At 39.4% G+C, this 23,964-nt stretch overlaps 1 protein-coding gene and 1 long non-coding RNA gene across 11 annotated transcripts in view; one reads left to right on the top strand and one right to left on the bottom strand.

Annotated features, from left to right (window-relative positions):
• Positions 1–1,794, top strand: part of LOC123568769 (uncharacterized) — a 171,216-nt gene extending 169,422 nt beyond the window's left edge. For all 5 annotated transcript variants that reach the window (XR_012423363.1, XR_012423362.1, XR_012423361.1 and 2 more), the window contains one exon: positions 966–1,794. This is a non-coding gene — a long non-coding RNA (uncharacterized lncRNA). The remainder of the gene's footprint in view (positions 1–965) is intronic.
• The window catches only part of BDNF (brain derived neurotrophic factor), a 69,570-nt gene that overhangs the window by 23,656 nt on the left and 21,950 nt on the right, over positions 1–23,964 (bottom strand). The window lies entirely within an intron of this gene.

Genomic DNA, 23,964 nt, shown 5'->3' with positions numbered 1-23,964 from the left:
AAATTCTGTAAGAAAAGATCGTCCATTTAAATTGAATAACCACTGTGCCCGGCTCCATTTACCACACTTTTCTATGCAGTGGAACTGAAGGGGATTTTTTTTTCCGTCCTCAGAGAAAAATAAGACTGAGAATCAAACTTTCTAATGAGAATGGTAAGGAGTTATGTGAGGATGACCTGAAATATAGGCTTCTCAAAATGTGGAGATGTTATCTAGGCCGTAAATCATGGTGTTTTAATATGATCCCCTATTTGCCTAATGCAGGAAACCACTTGGCAACTTTAAGGAAGAAGTCTAGCAATACTGCATCATAGTTCAATGTTTATATTGTACTTGGGCAGTTTAAATTTATCTTATAGAGTACTAATTAATTGCAAATGTTGGGTAAGTGTAAAATCATTCCTCAAAAAAGCATCCCTTGAGTATGAAAGTTCCAAGCTTCGCAAGACATCCCTGTGATTTGGGATACATCTCTTGAACTCAGTCCTGAAAATAATGTTTTGTTTTGTTTTGTTTTTCCTGAGATGGAGTCTCGCTCTGTTGCCCAGGCTGGAGTGCAGTGACCCGATCTTGGCTCACTGCCAGCTCTGCCTCCCAGGTTCACGCCATTCTCCTGCCTCAGCCTTCTGAGTAGCTGGGACTACAGGTGCCCACCACCATGCCCAGCTAATTTTTTGTATTTTTAGTAGAGATGGGGTTTCACCGTGTTAGCCAGGATGGTCTCGATCTCTTGACCTTGTGATCCACCCGCCTCGGCCTCCCAAAGTGCTGGGATTACAGGCGTGAGCCACTGCGCCCAGCCAAAAATAATGTTAATAGCTGAGAAAAGAGCATTGAAAGCCTCATACACAGTGTGTTGTGGTGAGACAATTTTCTTTTTGGTTCTAAAAAACACTGTTGTGCTCTTTAGATCCAGGATGGCTAGTTATGTGAATAATGAATGCATATTCAATTTTCTGCTACAGGAAATTCTGTAAGTGGCAACATGGGTCCATTCTGTGTGTGTCACTAGAGATGGTGCAAGCCCATGACCATGGTGAGGCACTGTTTCCACTGGAACTAATCTGATACCTGCACCAGCTCTTGGAACTGTGCAGTGTTCCCACTGCAAACTACCGATGAGGTAAATAACTTCTCACCTCCTATTTCTCATCTCATCTCACACACTCTGTTTGATGAGGCTATGGAGAAACACATCTTTTCATACACTAATGGTGGGAGTACAAACAATTCAAGCCTTTTGCAGGACAATTAGGCAATATCTATCAAAATTATACATGATTTTTCCTGCTGGCCCAGCAATTCCACTTCTGGGAATAAACTGACAGATATAGTTGCATATGTACAAAATGATGGAAAGCTCTCTGGAATATATTAGTAAGTGATAAAACAAGGTGTAAAATAGTGTATATATGGCTACTACTTTTTGTTTTAAAAATGGGGGAAAATGGCAGAGCTTGCGGTGAGCCGAGATCGTGCCACTGCACTCCAGCCTGGGCAACAGAGCGAGACTCTGTCCCCAAAAAAATAAAAGTGTGTGTGTGTGGGGCGGGAATAATGGTACATATTCATTTTTACCTGTATCTATATAAAACACACTATCAAGGATTCACAAGAAACTAATACAAATGATCATCTTATAGATGGTATGTATTGGGGGATACTGGGGTGAGCAACATATAAGTGGGGCAAGACTTTTCAGTGTAAACTTCCTTGAAATTTTATTTTGATTTTTGAATAATGTAAATTAACTGTCAAATAATTAAATTAAAAATAACCAATTTTTTAACCAAACATTTAATCTAGTGGCTTTACTTTTGACACAAGACAATCTCCACCAAACCACCAAATCTCCACCAATCACCAAAAACAGAGATTTACACCAGTTCGTTTGCTAGTTTTTCCTGGTAGTGACTACAATTAAGAAGTCCTGTGGGTGCCATCTCAGTTTGGGAGATATTTCCCTAGAAGAAATTGATTCAAGGTGGGACAATTGGGTATAGAGAATAGTCCCTGGGACCGGGGGCTGAAGTCCTGAGTTCTGGTCCTGCCTAACTCCCGCTTTCTATTAAGCTGACCCTGTGAAACAGCTGATACATGACCATTTTTTACCAACAAATTAGACAAATTCATGGGTGAACAAATTTAAAAACCCTGTTGCCTCACCACTATGATATGATGAGGACACATATACTCACCCACCCTGCCTAACTCACAGCATCACACCAGGGATTGTCAACATATGGGAAAGAGCTTTGTACACTGTAAAGGTCAACCCCACAAACAGCAGCTGTGAAACACAACACAACCCTGAGGGGGTGGCCATGGCCAAACACAGGAGGGGAAAAGAACCCAGCCACAAAAGCATCTGAGATACTGAGATATTGCAGAGGAATGAAATCTTCCAAAAGATGGAATCTAAACATAAACAGACATCAAGAGCAGGACTTGCAGTGGAAGATGTGGTTAAATGACTCCACATGTGGTCATCTGCCATTGAATACACTGCAAATTCTATAAAGCCTACTAAGGGAAATTAGGGAGATGTAACTGGGAGCTTACTGTAAAGATACTGATATGAACACAAATGTGAAATCAGTGTTGAAAGATGGACCCAAAAGGATGGCTCTTAGTCCTTGTAACATATAGTTGTTGGAGACATGTGTCTGTCATACACAGATAGGCCTCCAACTCACCTCTGAAATCAGATGCAAACTTCAAATACTTTTGAAAAGGCTCCCTAGAGGACCTTTTACCCCAAATGTAGAGATTAAATGAAAAACCACTCTTTAAAGAGGGTAAAAACACACACACACACACACACACACACACTCAAAAAACTTCTCCTTTCCACATGTATAGTCATCTGGAAAACAGATCTCCCATTAAACAGATGGTCAAAGCTGTACCACAACATTAAAGTAAGCACAAAAATTCAAGAGTTCCTTTCCTCACCCTCCTAAAATGAAACATCCCAGTAGGCTAGAAATAACCTCATGAGGAAGTTCATTGAAGGTACTCCCACTTGGCAATGCTATACAGACACTCCCACTGGCAATGCTAGTTAAGAAACTAGTTACTTGGAACTCAGAAAAAATAAGAACTATTTTGATTAGGCAAGGCCCCTGTGAAAGGTGCCTAGTTCCAGCTGGGTCTCAGTAGTCTGATGGTGTCATACACTCCTGGACCTCCTCTTAATGAAACAAGGGATCTTGACTTCGGGCCCCGTGCTGAGAAACTCTGAAGCCACTTTGGGCCAAATATAATGTCCTCTCACTTCTAGCTTCATAGCAGACCATGTTTCCATATAGAAATTTCTCTAGGAGGTTTACTATCCTATGTTATCTCAAGCCGGGGCCTTCTCTTACACAAGAGCCTTAAACTGCCTCTAAGTAAGAATTAAAGATATGTTATATTTTTGTGAATTATTCATTTATACATTCAGCAAAGGTTATTAAAAAGGATGTACTATTAGGAAGGAAGTTTGGATGTACTTTGCTTTAGGAAAATCATTTTCAAGGTTGCTTCATGCAAAGTGGGAATAATTAACTTGGTATCTCAGTAGATTTGCTAAGTGATTACCCCATGTTTAAATTGTCACTGATTTTCAAGTATGACAAGAAAACCAGAGACCCAAGGAGGTGGACACATTCCCACCTGTCAATAGCCCTCAAGAGAAGTGCTTCAGTATTACCCCAAATGGCCAACTTTGCATGGTTAATCATTTAGTTAGAGGCTCACAAGATCAAAAATAATTCTTTAAAAACTATTTATGTGAACACAGGGACAATGAGCTGACACCTTCAAGGTGCATGTCAGGGGCAGAAATACAAGTTCCTGTTTCACCAGCAGAGCTCCGGTCACTCAGTTGAAGCTGAAAGTCAGAACCAGCTGTTTCTGTCATTCCCTCATATGAAAAGAACTCAGCTGTAGACCTTCTTTACTCCATGAGAAAAAAAATTTAAAAACCTACAAATAATTTTTAGGTTTCATTTTTGCCTCTGCTTCCGGATCCAGAGCTACAAAGGTCACCCAAATTTCTGTGACGAGGTTATTTAGGAGAGCCTTTCTTTTGGATGTCAACTTGTCAAACTTGTAGTTTAGATGAGTGTGATGTAGTCTTCTCCTAAAATTTACTTTTGCACTATTTGTTCATATAATAGACATTCTCTGAGGACAGGCACTGAGGACATCAACATAAATAAAACTGAATTTCTGCCCTTAGGGACTGCAGTGTTAAAGGTGGGTTAGATCCCCAAACCAACAATACAGTGCAATGTGGTACATGCTGTAACTAACATGCACAAAGCACATTCCCAAAAAAAGAGAATGAAAAGAGGGAGGAAAGTGGCAGAGAAGAAGAGCCTTTGGCCCAAGTTTTTGTTCAATAAAAATCATATTTTGTAGATCAAAAGATTATATGATCTGCTAACCCCTTAGCATGTATAGCTCATGAAGCAAGACAAAGTTCCCATGAAGAGTTCAACATTAGCGAGCCTCTGGGGCAAGTAAGTTGGAAATCATAACCCATTTATGGATACCTACTTAGAACTGATTTCCTATTCAGAGTGCCTTCCTAGCTGATAAGAACAATACTGAAATCTTTCTTTTCCATGAGGGAAAAACATGTTGAATCATTTAGCAAGTACCTACAGAGCCACCTACTATCTATGTGCCCAGCAGTCTACTGTGTGCTATCAGGAGTAAGAAAAGGTAGAAATATTCTTGCTTTCAAACGGTTTACAATCTAATTGTAGAGATAATACTAAAATACATGAGAGGAAAAAAGGCAAACTTAGCTTCTCTGGGATAAGGACTATATCTCATGCAACTTTTAAAAAATTACCATTTATTCAACTTCCTACCACCATTACATACTTGTGGTAATCAACTATCTTCCTTCTCCCCTTGGGATTTTGAATTGGGAACAGAATAGAAACAAGCTGCCAAATAAGAATCAAAATACAGGGTCAGCCTCAATTTCAGTGCAAGCGGTCCATTGCTTTGGTTCACAGCCTTTACAGTCCAGAAAACGAAAGATTAAGGATTTCATCAATCAGATTAACCTCTCCTCTTTTCATGGAAAGAACAAGTAATGGGGATAAGAGAAGGGCCTAGACTATTCCCCTGGAAGTGTTACTTATTAGGAAGCAAGTTCCCTTGTGGAAACACAAGGATGGGGGAAAGGGATTTCCCTCAACATTGTTGTACCTACGCACAGAGAATTCAAGTAACTTGCCAGACATCACAGAGCTAGTAAGTGGTGAGCCTTAAATCAAACTTAATCATCAGGTCAAGGAACACAGGTACAGGCTGGGGCTGCCTCATGAAGTTTCTATTTAGGAAATGTGTCTTTCAAGTCAACAGACTGTCCTGAGTAGGACAGTCTAGAACATTTTTCTAGACAAAAACATCATATCCACAACTTCCAGCCTAGAATCTGATACAGCAAAGACACACAATAATGATTTGTTATAGAATTGCGTATACAATTAATTACCAAATTGTGAGTTACAGACCACCTAGGAACTCAGATGGGGCAGGTTTATTATTATGGGCAAGAGTCTTTCTAGAAACAGAATTCCAGCTGGGTCTTGAAGAATGAGCAGAATTAAGATGAATAAAGAGCAGAAAAAGTCATGAATAAACAAATGAGACTCAGAGAATTACAACAGACCAGTTTTAGTCTTGTAAACTTTGCTATAAAGTGAAGCATATTTAGGTATGAAGCATGCTGATTAAACTTTTTATTGTTTTAGTACAAGTCTAAAAAAAAGTATCTTTTGGGGGGAGCTGGAAAGTACTACTAATAAAAACAGTGGCTGAAATTCATTAAGCATTTACTATGCCAAGCACTGCTCTAAGCACTTCACAGGCACTAACACATTTAATCCCTACCAATACCCTGTTGAGAGGTTGAGATACAGAGAATTTAAATTACTTGCCCAAGGTCACAGACCTAGTAAGTGTTAGGCCTGGAGTCAAACTCAATCCTCCTCTGGCTCAGGAATATTGTTCCAGACCTTTGCTCTTACCTGGAAGTTTCTAATTAGAAAATTTCTTTCAAGTCATCTTCAGCAGTTCTCCCATCTCAAAGTGTCTAAATTTCTGATTATTTACAAGACTGCAAATCCCTTCTAGCCATGCTCTAATGCAAGTACTTGGATAGTGAAATAAACAATAAGTCTCTCTAAATCACAGAATATTCAGTTTATTTGATTTTAGTTCAGCAATTCTTAAATTTTCCTATACATCCAAACCACCTGTAGAAGTTTCTAAACCTGACATAGGCCCAGGGACCCAATACCAAACTTACAAATCTTGGAGACTAAGATCTTATATGTATATATATTTTAAAGATTCAAGGGTAATTCTGATGGTTAGTGTGTTTGAGAATCACTGCTGTATGCTGTGTTCTATTTTATTAGTATTTCTATTATTATTATTATTATACTTTTAAGTTCTGGGATACATGTGCAGAATGTGCAGGTTTGTTACATAGGTATACACGTGCCGTGGTGGTTTGCTGCACTCATCAACTTGTCATCTACATTAGGTATTTCTCCTAATGCTATCCCTCCCTCCCCTACCCTCCTACCCCCTGACAGGCCCCACTCAGTGTGTGATGTTCCCCTCCCTGTGTCCATGTCTTCTCATTGTTCAACTCCCACTTAAGAGTGAGAACATGTGGTGTTTGGTTTTCTGTTCCTGAGTTAGTTTGCCAAGAATGATGGTTTCCAGCTTCATCCATGTCCCTGCAAAGGACATGAACTCATCCTTTTTTATGGCTGCATAGTATTCCATGGTGTATATGTGCCACATTTTCTTTATCCAGTCTATCATTGATGGGCATTTGGGTTGGTTCCAAGTCTTTGCTATTGTGAATAGTGCCACAATAAACATACATGTGCATGTGTCTTTATAGTAGCATGATTTATAATCCTTTGGGTATATACCCAGTAACGGGATTGCTGGGTCAAATAATATTTCTGGTTCTAGATCCTTGAGGAATCGCCACAGTGTCTTCCACAATGGTTGAACTAATTTACACTTCTGCCAACAGTGTAAAAGTGTTCCTATTTCTCTACATCCTCTCCAGCAGCTGTTGTTTCCTGACTTTTTAATGATCGCCATTCTAACTGGCATTAGATCGTATCTCATTGTGGTTTTGATTTGCATTTCTCTAATGGCCAGTGATGATGAGCTGTTTTTCGTATGTTTATTGGCAGCATAAATGTCTTCTTTTGAGAAGCATCTGTTCATATCCTTTGTCCACTTTTTGATGGGGTTTCTTTTTTTTTTTTCTTGTAAATTTGTTTAAGTTCCTTGTAGATTCTGGATATTAGCCCTTTGTCAGTTGGGTAGATTGCAAAAATTTCACCCATTCTTTAGGTTGCCTGTTCACTCTGATGTTAGTTTCTTTTTCTGTGCAGAAGCTCTTTAGTTTAATTAGATCCCATTTGTCAATTTTGGCTTTTGTTGCCATTGCTTTTGGTGTTTTAGTCATGAAGTCTTTGCCATGCCTATGTCCTGAATGGTATTGCCTAGGTTTTCTTCTAGGGTTTTTATGGTTTTAGGTTTTACGTTTAAGTCTTTAATCCATCTTGAATTAATTTTTGTATAAAGTGTAAGGAAGGGGATCAGTTTCAGTTTTCTGCATATGGCTAGCCAGTTTTCCCAACATCATTTATTAAATAGGTAATCCTTTCCACATTGCTTGTTTTTGTCATGTTTGTGAAAGATCAGATGGTTGTAGATGTGTGGCGTTATTTCTGAGGCCTCTGTTCTGTGCCATTAGTCTATGTATCTGTTTTTGTACCAGTACTGTGCTGTTTTGGTTATTTTAGACTTGTAGTATAGCTTGAAGTCAGGTATCGTGATGCCTCCAGCTTTGTTCTTTTTGCTTAGGATTGTCTTGGCCATATGGGCTCTTTTATGGTTCCATATGAAATTTAAAGTAGTTTTTTTCTAAATCTACGAAGAAAGTCATTGGTAGCTTGATGAGGATAGCACTGGATCTGTAAATTACTTTGGGCAGTATGGCCATTTTCACAATACTGATTCTTCCTATCCATAAGAATGGAATGTTCTTCCATTTGTTTGTGTCCTCTCTTATTTCCTTGAGCAGTGGTTTGTAGTTCTCCTTGAAGAGGTCCTTCACATCCCTTGTAAGTTGTATTCCTAGGCATTTTATTCTCTTTGTAGCAATTGTGAATGGGAGTTCACTCATGACTTGGCTCTCTGTTTGTCATTATTGGTGTATCGGAATGCTTGTGATTTTCGCACATTGGTTTTGTATCCTGAGACTTTGCTGAAGTTGCTTATTAGCTTAAGGAGATTTTGGTCTGAGATGATGGGGTTTTCTAAATATACAATCATGTCATCTGAAAACAGATACAATTTGACTTCCTCTCTCCCTATTTGAATACACTTTGTTTCTTTCTTTTGCCTGATTGCCCTGACCAGAACCTCCAATACTATGTTGAATGGGAGTGGTAAGAGAGGGCATCCTTGTCTTGTGCCTGTTTTCAAAGGAATGCTTCCAGTTTTTGCCCATTCAGTATGATATTGGCTGTGGGTTTGTCATAAATAGCTCTTATTATTTTGAGATACGTTCCATCAATACCTAGTTTATTGAGAGTTTTTCGCATGAAGGGTGTTGAATTTTATCAAAGGCCTTTTCTGCATCTATTGAAATAATCATGTGGTTTTTGTCATTGCCTCTCTTTATGAAATAGATTATGTTTATTGATTTGCATATGTTGAACCAGCCTTGCATCCCAAGGATGAAGCCGACTTATCATGGTGGATAAGCTTTTTGATGTGCTGCTGGATTTGGTTTAGCAGTATTTTACTGAGGATTTTTGCATCAATGTTCATCAGGGATATTGGCCTGAAATTTTCCTTTTTTGTTGTGTCTCTGACAGGTTTTGGTATCAGGATGATGCTGGCCTCATAAAATGAGTTAGGGAGGATTCCCTCTTTTTCTATTGATAGGAATAGTTTCAGAAGGAATGGTACTAGCTCCTCTTTGTACCTCTGGTAGAATTTGGCTGTGAATCCATCTGGTCCTAGGCTTTTTTTGGTTGGTAGGCTGTTAATTACTGCCTCAATTTCAGAGCCTGTTATTGGTCTACTCAGAGATTCAACTTCTTCCTGGTTTGGTCTTGGGAGGGTGTATGTGTCCAGGAATTTCTCTATTTCTTCTAGACTTTCTAGTTTATTTGAAAAGAGGTGTTTATAGTATTCTCTGATGGTAGATTATATTTTTGTGGGATCAGTGGTGATATCCTCTTTATCATTTTTTATTGCATCTATTTGATTCTTCTTTCTTTTCTTATTAGTCTGGCTAGCGGTCTATTTTGTTAATCTTTTCAAAAAACCAGCTCCTGGATTCATTGATTTTTTTGAAGGGTTTTTTGTTCTGTTCAGTTCTCCTTCAGTTCTGCTCCGATCTTAGTTATTTCTTGTCTTCTGCTAGCTTTTGAAGTATTTGCTCTTGCTTCTCTAGTTCTTTTGTGATGTTAGGGTGACGATTTTAGCTCTTTCCTGCTTTCTCTTGTGGGCATTTAGTGCTATAAATTTCCTCTAAACACTGCTTTAGCTGTGTCTCAGAGATTCTGGTATGTTGTATCTTTATTCTAATTGGTTTCAAAGAACATATTTATTTCTGCCTTAATTTCGTTATTTATCCAGTAGTCATTCAGGGGCAGGTTTTTCAGTTTCCACTGTAGTTGTATGGTTTTGAGTTAGTTTCTTAGTCCCGTGTTCTAATTTGATTGCACTTTGGTCTGAGAGAGTGTTGTTATTTCCATTCTTTTGCATTTGATGAGGAGTGTTTTACTTCCAATTATGTGGTCAATTTTAGAATAAGTGTGAAGTGGTGCTGAGAAGAATGTATATTCTGTTGATATGGCGTGGAGAGTTCTGTAGATGTCTATTAGGTCCACTTGGTCCAGAGCTAGTCCTGAATATCCTCGTTAATTTTCTGTCTTGTTGATCTAATATTGATGTTGGGTTAAAGTCTCCTACTATTATTGTGTGGGAGTCTAGGTCTCTTTGTGAGTCTCTAAGAACTTGCTTTATGAATCTGGGTGCTCCTATATTGGGTGCATATATATTTAGGATAGTTAGCTCTTCTTGTTGCATTGTATAATGCCCTTCTTTGTGTTTTTTGATCTTTGTGGGTTTAAAGTCTGTTTTATCAGAGACTAGGATTGCAACCCCTGCTTTTTTTTTTTTTTCTTTCCATTTGCTTGGTAAATATTCCTCCATCCCTTTGTTTTCAGCCTATGTGTGTCTTTGCATGTGACATGGGTCTCCTGAATACAGCACACTGATGGGTCTTGACTCTTTATCCAATTTGCCAGTCTGTGTCTTTTAATTGCAGCATTTAGCCCATTTATATTTAAGGTTAATATTGTTATGTGTGAATTTGATCCTGTCATTATGATGCTAGCTGGTTATATTGCCTCTTAGTTGATGCAGTTTCTTCACAGTGTCCATGGTCTTTACAATTTGGTATGTTTCTGCAGTGGCTGGTACTGGTTTTCCTTTCCATATTTAGTGCTTCCTTCAGGAGCTCTTGTAAGGCAGGCCTGGTGGTGACAAAATCAGCATTTTCTAGTCTGCAAAGGATTTTATTTCTCCTTCACTTCTGAAGCTTAGTTTGGCTGGATATGAAATTCTGGATTAAAAAATTCTTTTCTTTAAGAATGTTGAATATTGGCCCCCACTCTCTTCTGGCTTGTAGGCTTGTAGGGTTTCTGCTGAGAGATCCACTCTTAGCCTGATGGGCTTCCCTTTGTGGGTAATCCGACCTTTCTCTCTCACTGCCCTTAACATTTTTTCCTGCATTTCAACCTTGGTGAATATGACAATTACGGGTCTTGGGGTTGCTGTTCTCAAGGGGTATCTTTGTGGTGTTTGAATGTTGGCTTGTCTTGCTAGGTTGGGGAAGTTCTCCTGGATAATATCCTGAGGAGTGTTTTCCAACTTGGTTCCATTCTCCCCATCACTTTCAGGTACACCAATCAAATGTAGCTTTGGTCTTTTCACATAGTCCCACATTTCTTGGAGCCTTGTTCATTCCTTTTCATTCTTTTTTCTCTAATCTTTTCTTCATGCTTTATTTCATTAAGTTGATCTTCAATCTCTGATATCCTTTTGTCTGCTTGATTGATTCGGTTATTGAAGCTTGTGTATGCTTCACCAAGTTCTCGTACTGTGTTTTTCAGCTCTATCATTTATGTTCTTCTCTGAACTAGTTATTCTAGTTAACAATTCCTCCAACCTTTTTTCAAGGTTCTTAGCTTCTTTGCATTGAGTTAGATCATGCTCCTTTAGCCCGGAGGAGTTTGTTATAACCCACCTTCTGAAGCCTACTTCTGTCAATTCATCAAACTCATTCTCCATCCAGTTTTATTCCCTTGCTGGCAAGGAGTTCTGCTCCCTTGGAGGAGAAGAGGCATTCTGGTTTTTGGAAATTTCAGCCTTTTTGTGCTGGATTTTCCTCATCCTTGTGGATTTATCTACTTTTGATCTTTGATGTTGGTGACCTTTGTATGGGGTTTTTGTGTGGACATCTTTTTGTTGATGTTGATGCTATTCCTGTTTGTTAGTTTTCCTTCTAACAGGCCCCTCTGCTGCTAGTCTGCTGGAATTTGCTGGAGGTCCACTCCAGACCCTGTTTGCCTGGGTATCACCAGAAGAGGCTGCAGAACAGCAAATACTGCTGCCTGTTCCTTCCTCTGGAAGTTCTGTCCCAGAGGGGCACCCACCAGATGCCAGCCGGAGCTCTCCTGTATGAAGTGTCCATCGACCCTTGCTGGGAGGTGTCTCCCAGTCAGGAATCTCGGGGGTCAGGGACCTGCTTGAGGAGGTAGTCTGTCCCTTTGCAGAGCTTGAGTGCTGTGCTGGGAGATCCACTGCTCTCTTCAGAGCAAACAGGCAAGAACGTTTAAGTCTGCTGAAGCTGCACCCACAGCTCTGTCCCAGGGAGCTGGGAGTTTTATCTATAAGCCCCTGACCGGGGCTGCTGACTTTTTTTCCCAGATGCCCTGCCCAGAGAGGGAGAATCTAGAGAGGTAATCTGGCTACAGGGGCTCTGCTGAGCTGTGGTGGGCTCCACCCAGTTCAAACTTCTCAGAGGCTTTGTTTACATTGTGAGAGGAAAACCGCCTACTCAAGCCTCAGTAATGGTGGATGCCTCTCCCCCGACCAAGCTGGAGCATCGCAGGTTGACTTCAGACAGCTGTGCTGGCGGTGAGAATTTCGAACCAGTGGATTTTACCTTGCTGTGCTCCATGGGGATGTGATCTGCTGAACTAGATCACTTGGCTCCCTGGCTTCAGCCCCTTTCCAGGGGAGTGAATGGTTCTGTCTCACTGGAATTTCAGGTGCCACTGGGGTGTGAGAAAAAACTCCTGCAGCTAACTGGGTGTCTGCCCAAACAGCTGCCCAGTTTTTTACTTGAAACCCAGGGCCCTGGTGGTGTAGGCACCTGAGGGAATCTCCTGGTCTGCGGGTTGTGAAGACTGAGGGAAATGCATAGTATCTGGGCTGGGTAGCACAGTCCCTCATGGCACAGTCCCTCAGGGTTTCCCTTGGCTAGGGGAGGGAGTCGACCCCTTGCACTTCCTGGGTGAGGCGACACCCTACTCTGCTTTGGCTCGCCCTCTGTGGGCTGCACCCACTGTCTAACCAGTCCCGATGAGATGAGCCAGGTACCTCAGTTGGAAATGCAGAAATCCACCTTATGCCTTGATCTCTCTGGGAGCTGCAGACGGGAGCTGTTCCTATTTGCCATCTTGCCAGCCACCTAGTATTTCTAATCATTCACTTAGCAAGATTCTCAGGTTTAAGTAAAAGTATAACTGAGTTACTAAGGAACAATACATCAAAAGTCATATATTCATTTTTCCCTCTTTCTAAGAGTTTTTTGTTTTTTAAAAAAATTAAATTTAAAAATTTAAAAACTCCTTGGAATAAACATTTTTAATCTTCCCATTACCACTTTATTCCTTGGCACACAGAAGGGTACTAGTCTCTGCTGGAGAGAAAAGTGGATACTGGGCCAGGGTGACAATATCAGCCTGTCCCTGCTCCAGGTCTCGCATTAATGCATCAAGGGCAAGATACGGTTTCTTACTTGAATACTGTAGGTTGTGGTTATAGACCGCTGGAGTGGTGGTAAGGGGACTAGGTTAGGTGAAGTCACTGGGCTATCATCCTTGCTCTGGTTCTGTAGCTGTGCATTTTGGATTGCTATTTAGCTTCTCTAAGCTCCAGTTTCCTCCTCTGTTATATAGAAATAATGTCTGCCCAATCTTTTTTATAGGGTTATTTGTAGGATCCAATGGAATGAGATATGTGAATGCATTTTTTGAACATTATGGAATGCCACACATTTGGACAAGATTATTATTGAGGTGTGCAATCTGTCTACGTGACAAGTGAAATCACGTAGGAATTGCAGTAACAACAAACCAACTGAATTTTGGTCTCAGTACCAATGCCTACTGGGGCACTGCACTAGAGCAAGTTTTCCTAACACCTCATGGAACAGTGACAGTGAGGGTTCTCCTAGGTTTTTATGTGAGACTGCCTGAAGACCAATTACAGGCTCTGGAATAATAGATGCTACTAAGTTTATTTTATTTTATTATTATTTTTTATTTTGCTTTAAGTTCTGGGATATGTGTGCAGAATGTGCAGAATTTGTTACATACGTAAATATGTGCCATGGTGGTTTGCTGCACCTGTCAATCCATCACCTAGGTATTAAGGCTCACATGCATTGGCTATTTGTCTGTTTGTCCTGATGCACTCTCTCCCTTCCCCTGCTCCCTATCCCAGGCCCCAGTGTGTGTGGTTCCCCTCCCTGAGTCCATGTGTTATCTCTGTTTGGCTCCCAATTATGAGTGAGAACATGCAGTGTTAGGTTTTCTGTTCCTGGCTACCATGTTTAAGAAAGTCATTGTCAGAGATGTGAAAATCAGAAAAATAATCTGGTATTTTAGGAAAAGCACTTAAAATAAATTGTATTAATGATACCACATTTTAATGATTAATAAAATACTTAAGATAAGGCCATCCTGTATTAATACTCAACCACTTATACATGATTATTTCTAAATATTATACAATGCAAAAAAATTCACATTTTTAAAGAAGTATCTACTTTATCAGGTTACTATTTGCGAATACTCTCAAGAAGCAGATGAATACAACTCTCAATGCAAGTGAATATGCACAGAAATGGGCAGCAGGATGGTCATTTGCCTGTCTGTCCTGCTCGGGAGTAAAAGAGAAGGCTAGGGACATGGCTGTAGGTTTGGATTAGAAGGAAAAGGGGACCTATTCTGACTTCCTGATCCTGTGATTTTTTTTTTTTTTGAGATCCACACACACACACACACACACACAAACTATGCACAAGTTTGCTTCCATGTTGTATAGCAAGAGTTTAAATATTTCTGAGTTAATAATGCCAAATTGTGCTCCGATTATATCAGCATATTTACATGATCCTTGAACACCACATACAGATTCCTATACTACACATTTGAGCAAAATCACCTCCTGACTTCACAATGAAAGGAGACCTATTGTATTAAGAAGTGGTTTCTAGTAAACCCCAAAGAGATACCTTACTAAATTACTAAATTTAAAGGCAAAATAGTATTCACTAAACTGATTTTTCTGTCTTCTTTTCCTTATTTGGCGTAATCATTAACCAAGTTCTAGTAAATGGAAGTGTTCTCACAATTTAAGTGTTTTTAGGGGGAAACACACAATTTATAAATACTGTCAAGTGAAGAACAGATTCCTGAATACTGAAAGACCAATGCATATCTTTGTATGTAAAAAAAAAAAATTCATCATAAAATCAAAGACTCAAACACCATCTTTGATTCAGAAGTTGTCCCTCTACTGTGGCTTCTGCTGTAGAGTCATTGTTAAAAAGAGTTCTTCATGAAAGATTCTCAGACAGCAAAATGCTTTAAGACAATATCTAACAAGCATTTTTATTGTCTCAATTTGAACACAAGCTGACACCTGAAAATCAGAGAGGATAAAGAAGTTCAATCTTTAAAAAAGAGAGGTAAGTTATTCCAAAATGCTACCAGTCAATAATTAAAAATTCAGTTTGGGGGCAAGAAGTTCTGAAATAACTCAGAGAATTTGCTCAAGATTTTACTTTTGGACCAGTCTTCTTTGGGAGAGAGTATGTGAATAGGTAATGAAAGCCTTATATGAGAGAGTCAATGGAGAGCCGTATCAAGGAGCACCTGAAGATATATGGATCAATACAGGGAAAAGAAATCCAAGTAGCCCAGTGCCTGGCACTCACTGGGCACTCAATTAATGCATGGTGAATTAAAAAATGAATTAATGAAAGAAGCATTTGCGACATATAACATTGTTACTTTAAGAAAAAAGACTTTGAAACAGAAGAAAACATACACGTAAGAACACACACAAACTATAAAATATATGATATCCTAGAGGAGACGTAAATATTAAACTGTTTGCTTTGCTGACTGACGCTATTAATACCTAAAAGCAGTATGAGAGATCACAAAGAATAAGTACTCATTCATACTTGGAGTGGGCTGCTCATCTTATGGTCTAACTTGCATTTTATGACATGTCCATGTTGCTTAATATCCAAGTGTTCTACAGAAGAGCAAAATAAGTTATAAATAAATTATTAAAGAAAAAAGTAACTCTATCCATGCTAAGGCCTGAGGGAGTTGGGGGAGGAGTCAATTTCTTTTTGTTTATATTTAAAAAGAGAAACTCATTGGAAAACTGTAATATCCAAAGATTTTGTGGTTTCCAAAAAGTGAAGGTGAATGGTGAGAAGTTTTCTTAGTTTAGCTACTGAACTCTAAAAAAATATAATCTCAAAAGTTAATTTCTTAAGCAATTTGGGCACCTGAATTTGGTAAGAACTCTTTTTTTTCCAGACATTCTGTTCTGTCTAACCCAAGGGAAAAATAACCAATTTTGAGAATCTGTATATAAATAAGGAAAAGGAAAATACAGCATGTCGCAAAGAAATGGGAGGGATTTCTGATACTCGATTCATGATGCTAAACACATCAAGTAGATGATTCAAAGGCAGAAATATATAACTGTTCTCATTAGGATTGTTTATGAACTATAAATAAGGAGTAGACTTATGGCCAATGCATTAGAAAAAAACAAGTACAAAGGCACTTCAGAAAATACCTAACTCCAACCTCCCATTTTAGTGTCATTTCTAAAACGGTTTCAGCCTTCCTACCTTTCTTCCTTCCTTCCCTCCAACGGGGTCTCACTCTGTCACCTGGGCGGAAGAGCAGTGGCACAATCACAACTCACTGCAGCCCCAACCACCTGGGCTCAAACGATCCTACTGCCTCAGCCTCCCAAGTAGCTAGGACCATAAGTGCCTGTCACCAAGCTTGGATAATTTTTTTGGCTTTTGTAGAGATGGGGTCTTGCTATGTTGCCCAGACTGGTAATGATCTCCTAGGCTCAAGTGATCCTCCCACCTCAGCCTCCCAGAGTGCTGGGATTACAGGCATGAGCCACCACACCACATCTCTTTTTTCTTTTTTATATATTCCTCTAATAGAGTGCTCTGTAGGCAGTGGGCATTCAATATTTGCTTAAATTAATGGAAAGTTCTTCTAACTACCACGTAGAGTATCTAAATTTACGTCATTGGTTCTAGAACTGCTCTCTGAAGCAACACAAATTATACCTATGACAGTTCGTCAAATCTTTGAAGCTCTTCCTCAAAATAAGGATGTCAAAAATACATCACACATGCCGACGCTCTAATCTCCAAGCCACAGTATGCATTAGCAATCTGAATGTTATTTCTTACTAATCCTTCACAGTTTCAGAATTCTTCTCAACTCAACATTCAAAAACCACTTGCCATTCCAGCCAAAGTTTTCTTGTCCCTAAGTCATCCATTCCAAGTCCCCTCAACCATTGCTCACATGCAATGCTTTCAAATTCTCTAGCATCCTGGTCACAGTGATTTGGATGTACACTAATTTATCGATGATGTACCTAAAGCAACTTATTTCATTTCCTTGAACTGATGATAACATTCTAGATACAGTCTATTTAAAAAGTGAAGAATTATTAGCTTCTGCATTTCAGTATTATATTTCTAGTGGTGCAGCCCAAAATTTCAGTAGCTATGATAACAGCCTCTTGTCACACCACTGGCTTATACTGAATTTGCAGTTAATTTAAAACATTCAGGTTTCCTTTTTACAATCTGCTGGTAAGTCATCCCCTAAAACTGTGCCCCCAACTCTCTATTCTCTTCTAAATTGATTTTTTTGGACTTAATCATCGTATTTTACATTTAAGTAAATGTAAATGATCTAAATTCTATCATTCAACAGAATGTCTGCAATATCTGCTGGCTTTATGTTTCATATGATAAGCATATCGTCTGTGCCTTCAGACACATTATCAGCCAACATGTCGGTGCTGGATGTATTTTCCCAATGTTGCATAAGAGAGAATACCTTCGAGAGTTTGGCCTAGGAATGTGGCCTGGGACTCTGCCAAGCATCTCTCTCCAGCAAAATGACTGCAAATTTCTCGACCTTCAGATTCTACATGATGTAAAAGAAGTTTGTCTGTGTTTAAAAACACATTCAAGAAATAAGTGAACATGTGAAAAGACAGAAAAACTTGTTTTAATTTGGGCATAGTTTCAGTTTTCAAAGGCACATGAAGGCAGAAAGAAAGAATCAGAAAATGGAACTACTGATGATAGCAACTCCAAAACCAAGACTGATTAGACTAAATCCCATGTGGCAAAAATTTTATTTAGTAAGTTTCCTTCTCTCTCTCTCTCCCTCTAGATATATGTGCATACACACATGCACCTTTATTGTAGTAATTTTTTTCTGAAAAAGAAAGTTTTCTACACCTGATTGCTTCCACGAATGATACAAAGTACAAACAATATGACTTTCTTTGGTCATCATGCAATTTTTTCTCTGCTTACAAGAAATTGGCACAAATCTAAGATATACTATATTCTACTCCCTGAAGCACAGTAGCTGGCATCTCCACTGGCATTTAAAAATTTGAAGACATTTAAAAGAAAATCCACAAGTTTATAGTTGCTGTCTAAATCAACTTTAACATTTCATATATTCACAATTTCATGAGTAAATCAAATTACACATAAGAAATTGTAGAACTAAGCCAACTAAATGACTTTTATAATAGGTACTGGGGAAAAATATTATTAAACCTTTTCCTCCAATTTTTGCCTTTCTTCCAGCAAGACAAATAAGCCATTTTCTATGAAGTTTCTGTCTACATCACTAGTGATAATCTGAAGCAGCCATTGATCAATCTATTAGTGCATTCAGCAACATTTATCAAAGTGCCTCCCCTGCTACCAGAACTGTTTTGGATGCCGTTGTGGGCGCATGCAAAAATGATCTAAATACAGATTTTGTCATCTATATTTCCTAAGTCAATTTGTAATTATTGGTTCCTAGTTCCATAACTTTTTTTTTTTTTTTTTTTTTTTTTTTTTTTTTTTTTTTTTTTTGGTGCTGGCTCAGATGTATATCTTCATCTATTCTAAGGTTAAGGCAACCCTTATAATTCTCTTCCTTTTTCTTGTTTTTTTTTTTTTTGTTGTTGTTGTTGTTTGTTTGGTGTTTGAAATCCTGCTTATATATGACTTTATTTTATTCTCACATCTTCTGAAATCATTAAAGTTAAAAGTAGATCATAAATCAAAAACATTCTTAAAGGTCTCTCTACTCAAATTATTTGGTGTTATTGTATCTCAGAAAGTGTAATGAATTGCCTATAGCAAACAAATAACATCAGAACCTCTATACTCAATGCTTCGGTACATATCCCTGAAAATAATAAATGTTAAAAAGGAGGCTAGCCGTTGATTCCTGGCATGCTATTCTACATTTGGCTACATTACAACATTAAAAGGATTCAGTGCATATATCAAATTGTGGATCTGCTTGTTTTAAAATTTCATCTGTAATTCCACATGCACCCCCCCACCCCCATACACACTCACCAGATCTGAATATGGTAACAAGGAAATCCTAGTAACTGTAGCGTTGGAAAAATGGTTCATATGGAAATAAGCCATTTGGCTGGTAAAGCTGGTGATTTTGTTCTCTAGGTGGCACTATTACTTCAATTTTTGGTGAGTTGCTTAAATTACTTGGAACTGCCCGTTTATTTTCTTCGAATTCCCATTTTATAAATTTTAATTTTATACAAGCTAGTTGTAATTAAACCACAGGTTGCCTTCTAGGTTTTATTTCAATAAGCCAATCTGAAGTTCAGTGATTTTTTTATCATATAATTTTATGTTTCCTTACTGTATTGTCTTAGATTTAAGAAATCCTCCCTTGCCTGACCTCCTGTCTCCAAAAATGCAGAGGCATGTCAAACACACAGAGGGTCGTCATAAAGTTTCCATCAGACCAAAGGAACCAAGATGAAAGCATGTTTAAGAGCTACTAGGTTCTGGGAGATTTCAAAGTCAGGACATTACTATCATGACAACCAATGAAAAGTTCTTTCAAGTGAACCTTTGGCGAAAACTATATAACATTTGTTACTCTCCAGGCTCTCTGGAAATAAACTTTTACTTTATTATGGCTGTCACTAAAGCTTGTAAATTTACTTTGCTTCCCTCCAATCGTTCTCCTGTCCCACACCCAGCCCCCTAACTCACCTAATGCAACCCATCCTCAAACATCAATCTATAAATGAGACATCGGGGCAATGAGCCACTTCTTAGCATCTAGTATTTTTGGTAAGATTTGTCTCATCAAGAGGATAAGTGCCCCAGAGCTTGTACTTGAACTTAAATACTTAATTTAAATGAAAGCATCCACACTTACTGACCAGATACTCAAATTTTTCTACAGAAAAGAGAATACCTTCCTGTTCCGCTTAAAGAACACACACATTTACCACTCCCCCACCTCCCCTGCGAAAGGTTTTCAATGTCAGTACATTCGTGAGCTCCATTTTGCATCTGCCATCAGTAATGATTCCATATAGTCAATAATTGGGTCCATGACCTTTCTAAGTCTTTATAGTGTAAATATTCTGGAAATCCAGTGATGCATTTCAGTATAAAATTATTTAAGATTAAATAATTCTATGCCTTAAGTAGAAGTTTAAGAGGACTTTTAGAACACACATGACTAAGCCTACAAATACCAAAGCCACTCTATGTTTCCTAGGTTTAAATCACACATGCAAATAACATACGGATTTCATTTGCCAGCATCATTTATTGCTTAACATTACCCCATACTAAACAGAGTAAATGGATGCAGAGTGTAACCAGTGGTTTGCTCATTCACTTTTGAAGCTCATCTGTGCATGTTATTCATCCTAATAAAGAAAATTTATCACAACACAACTTGATGCGATTCTCGTTCAAATGATTTCTTCCTCCATTGAACAGCAGCCAGCACTTAAAACCTAGAATTCCACAGAATTCTCTCCTCGATTCCTCTTTTAAAATGCAATTCACAGCTTGAGATCGTAGAGCTTGCCAGTGGCTGAATGGCTGCACTAGATGGCTAAGAGTCCTTCAATTAAGCAGCAATTTTGCAATTAGTGGAAACTGAGTGCTCTATAACAATTGTTTGAAAACAAGTTGAGACAAGTTAGCAATTACCCTATAAAAGGGACATGTTCACTTTTGTTGGATAGGCGAGCCCCCTCACACAAATTGAATTCTTCCACGCAGGGAGATACAAGTTGAAAATCAATGTTTTAATCACTAAAATCAAATCCGTATTATGGGCACCTGAAATGGGAGTGCCTTTCTTCTCAAAAGATATTCAGAGTTTAGCTATCATCCACTCTGTATGCTCTCTATTTTTATTCAGGAAGTCTGAAATTGTTCTTCTCTACTCTGGGATTAATTTCCTACATCTCAAAATGTTAATAAACTACTTGAACATGACCTTTCCATTCTGTACCTCTTCAATTTTCTTAAGATTAAGTCTACGATTGAGACCCAAAGCTGCTGGCTGTGTTATATTTCACAGTTCACAGTTCTCTCTTTCTCTCCCTCTACACACACACACACACACACACACACACACACACACACACACAGAGAGAGAGAGAGAGAGAGAGAGAGAGAGAGAGAGAGAGGAGAGCGCCCCAGGTTTTAGAAGATGAATGTAAAAAGAATGTAAACAAGTTCTCTGCTATACGATCAGGTGGGCGTGCCCAGCTCACTGTGTGTGCTAAACTACAAACCAGTGCTATTCATATGAGAAAGAAATGATATCAATCACCTACATTTTGACTATTGAAAAGCTGGGACTCTTAAAGATACCAGGAAAAAGGGAATAGCTTACATTCTCACGGTGCCCCCTTTAAACAGGAAATCCAAGGACTTTGAGCCAGGATTTTAGAAATTTGCATTTTTTTTTTTAACAAGATTTTCCCCTCCTGGTGAGTCAAAATGAACAAGAAATATCCCAGGACCTCCCTTCCCTCCTTGGCCATTAATGAGATTAAGGCAATTAACTCGCATAGTATAAATGAATCATTTGAGGTGATGACTGCATTTTAGGCAAATGACGACTTTCTTGGTTCCATTGATTTACAAGTAAAAGTTACACACATTGAAAAGACACTCTGAAACAGATTTCCTAAATGCTTCATTTTCTGGATACACCAATGTTGACCTACTATACATCTTAAATGGCTTTAAAATATCACCTTAAAATACACGAAACTTCCAGCTACTAACTCAGCTCTGAATGGGCTATGAAAGGCTCCAAAGGTATGTGAAAAATTACTGTTATTTTGCTTTAAAAAATGTGATGTCTAAGTGTGTCTGCAATGTTCTAATGCTTCAAAACATGTACGTAAGCCTTGTTTATCTGGAAATCATTTCTTTCTGCTTATATCATTTATAAATAGAAAATGTTCTGTAATAACTTAAAATAGTTCCACATACATAATGCTTTTCGTGTCATAATACTTACTACTGGTCTATATTTACCAACATTTATCACATTTTACAAAATGAAGTAGAAGAAAAAAAAGACAACGACTTTATGGCGCTGGAATTCCAGTAATGGTGACCAACATGTTTTAAATTCCAGTAAAGGTTATGGTTACATTTCAACAAGTGTCTCTTTCCTTTCTCTTACCTCTCCTGCTCACCCAGAGGTAAATTTACCAAAAAACAAAAATAAAAAAATAAAAAGTCTCAAGCAAGGCATTTGCAAAAATCAGAAAACACGAACAGGGGTTTAGTGATGGTTTTTAAAAGGTGCTGTTCCCAGGGTCAAAACTTTGTGGTGTAATTTCAACATGCTATGTTACCTCTTATGTGTAATGTCTTGAATCGCTACATGTCATAACATCAGAAATCTCCAACCTAAAAATTATGTTGCATGAGGTAAGCATTGAAGGCACACACGTTCAGACAAATTAAATCTGTAATTATGGCTCAATAAATTAAAATGTAAAGACATATCAAATTGTAAGACCGAAATGGCTTTTGACCTTACAACAAACTCATATAAAAATAGATTTTTCGATAATAATAAAGGGGAGAGAGAGATTTTTCAGGATATTGAGCCAGTAGGGAGGGGTCTCATTTAATAGCATATCGCCTTTTATATGCAGTTAGAAAATCAACGTTCCCAATTGCATACTACTTTGCTTTAAAAGATAACTGTACTAGGAGGATTAATAAACACTCAGAAATATGATTTTCTTCGCTTCTGGCCAAGAACATTCCTGCGTGCTTGTTGGAAAACGTTCTTTGGTTGCTACTGACATTGAGGAGTAAGTGTAAGATACCTAGAGGGCCCTAAAATAAGATCCAAGAAGCCCTAACACACCACCAATCGAGGCTTATCAGAGCTCCTCCAGCGCGAGGAAAACTTGCATAGAAGCCAAACAAGAACAAGGAGTCAAAATCCACCGACGACGAGTCGCATGCCCTACCGAGCTGGAGTCAGCAGCACCATTCAACAAGTCCCTCCTACCAGCTCTCTAAGGGATCCCGCAAAACCTTCCCTTACCACTTCCCCACCCCCAGCCTCCCGCCCCCAGGAGCTGCTCTTGGCAGCATGGCCGGCAGAGGGCACCCTCTACCTTCCCTAGCTTCCTTCTCCGGGTCCCCTCCTCCTCCTTGCCTCCCCTCCACCTCGGTCCCTCATCCCTGCTCCACCCCCAACACAAAAACACTGCATCCTCCAGTTCACCCTCGCAGCCCCAAGGCTTCTTCCTTAGGGCTGCCCCTAGTCTGTAATCTCCCCTTCTTCTTGCCCGTCGGGCACAGAGCCCCCAATCCTCAGCTATTTCTTTCCAGGCGCAACTCACTCTCACCCATTCTTCCCGGCTCTGCATCCCCAGAGACTAACCCGAGTAAGGAATCCCCCACCTATATCCCACCTAGTCCCCGAAAGTCAAAACTCTAACTTCCTTGGAGGGCGCTTCAGAAGAGGGGCGCAGGCTGGGTAGCCCGCCCGGGAGTCTCGCAGACCCTTTCAGTTCCGAGCGGTAGTAATTCCGCCTCCCAAGTTTTCTAAGCTACATTGGCTTCGGACTTGTAAATCCACTTCAGTCTCAACTCCTGGGAAGCAGGTAGCCGTGTGCAGTCCCGGGGACCACGCGGACTCAAGGCGCAAGCTTCCCTCCCACTCCCCCCACAGGTCGGCGCGGGGACCACCCAACCCCTGGAAGGATTCCTAGCCTAGCCTCAGCACCCTTCCCTCAGTCAGGGCCCCCGACAGCTCTGGCCCCCTAAGTCTCTCTCGACTCCTCCTGGGGTGGGGGAGGACTGCGAGGGATCCCCGGGTCGCCGTCTTGGCTCCCATCACGCAGCTCTGGGTCTCCTCCAGGCCTTCTGTCCTCTACTTCGTGCCTTCCCCGGGTCCCTTTTTCCCTGGT

The sequence above is a fragment of the Macaca fascicularis genome, chromosome 14 (genome assembly GCF_037993035.2).
Source record: "Macaca fascicularis isolate 582-1 chromosome 14, T2T-MFA8v1.1".
In the NCBI taxonomy this organism is placed as follows: domain Eukaryota; kingdom Metazoa; phylum Chordata; class Mammalia; order Primates; family Cercopithecidae; genus Macaca; species Macaca fascicularis.
This window is presented reverse-complemented; position numbering and strand designations above follow the sequence as displayed.